Raw genomic sequence first — 787 nt, 5'->3', positions numbered from 1 at the left:
TGTAATAACAAAAGACTGGAAATGCATGTGTATCAGCAGAGGATTGAGGAATTTATGGTATGTCCATATTATACAGCTGATAAAGAATGAGAACAATCTATCTATACATGCCAATATGGGAAGATGCCCACAATTTAGTTTTCTATTTTGAGAGAAAAGCAAGTTGATGGGTGCCTGGCTGGCTTGGTCAGTGGAGCGTGCGACTCTTGATCTTGGGGTTGTGGGTTCGAGCTCCATGTTGGGTGTAGAGATCACTTAAAAATAAAATCTTAAAAAAAACAGCTGAATAGCGTATATATTATCTACATATGTAATATTATTATATCACTAATATATATTGTAACATATATATTCAAATTCCATTAATTTTTTGATTTATATTTTTAAATTGATCTCTCTCCATATATATTTGTATAACACACACACACATATATATAATTATATGTGACTTTATATATCTGAAAATTTGCACACCAAAGTGTTAACAGTGATTTAGATTGAAGGCAAAGATTGAAATACACATTTTCTATATCACTTAAAATGTTTTCAGTGAGCACATAATACTTTTATAGCAATGTTAGAAAACAATTTTATTAAAAATATTTTAACAATGGATCGTGGATCACCGCATCAAAAACCAATGATGTATTGTATGGTGACTAACATAACATAAAAAAAAAAAATTTTAACGGGGGCGCCTGAGTGGCTCAGTTGGTTAAGCATCTCCCTTCAGCTCAGGTCATGATCCCAGGGTCCTGGGATCGAGCCCACGTCGGGTTCCCTGCTC

The sequence above is a fragment of the Halichoerus grypus genome, chromosome 5 (genome assembly GCF_964656455.1).
Source record: "Halichoerus grypus chromosome 5, mHalGry1.hap1.1, whole genome shotgun sequence".
NCBI classification, from domain to species: domain Eukaryota; kingdom Metazoa; phylum Chordata; class Mammalia; order Carnivora; family Phocidae; genus Halichoerus; species Halichoerus grypus.
The sequence above is the reverse complement of the archived record's forward strand: the minus strand, read 5'-3'. Positions refer to the sequence as shown.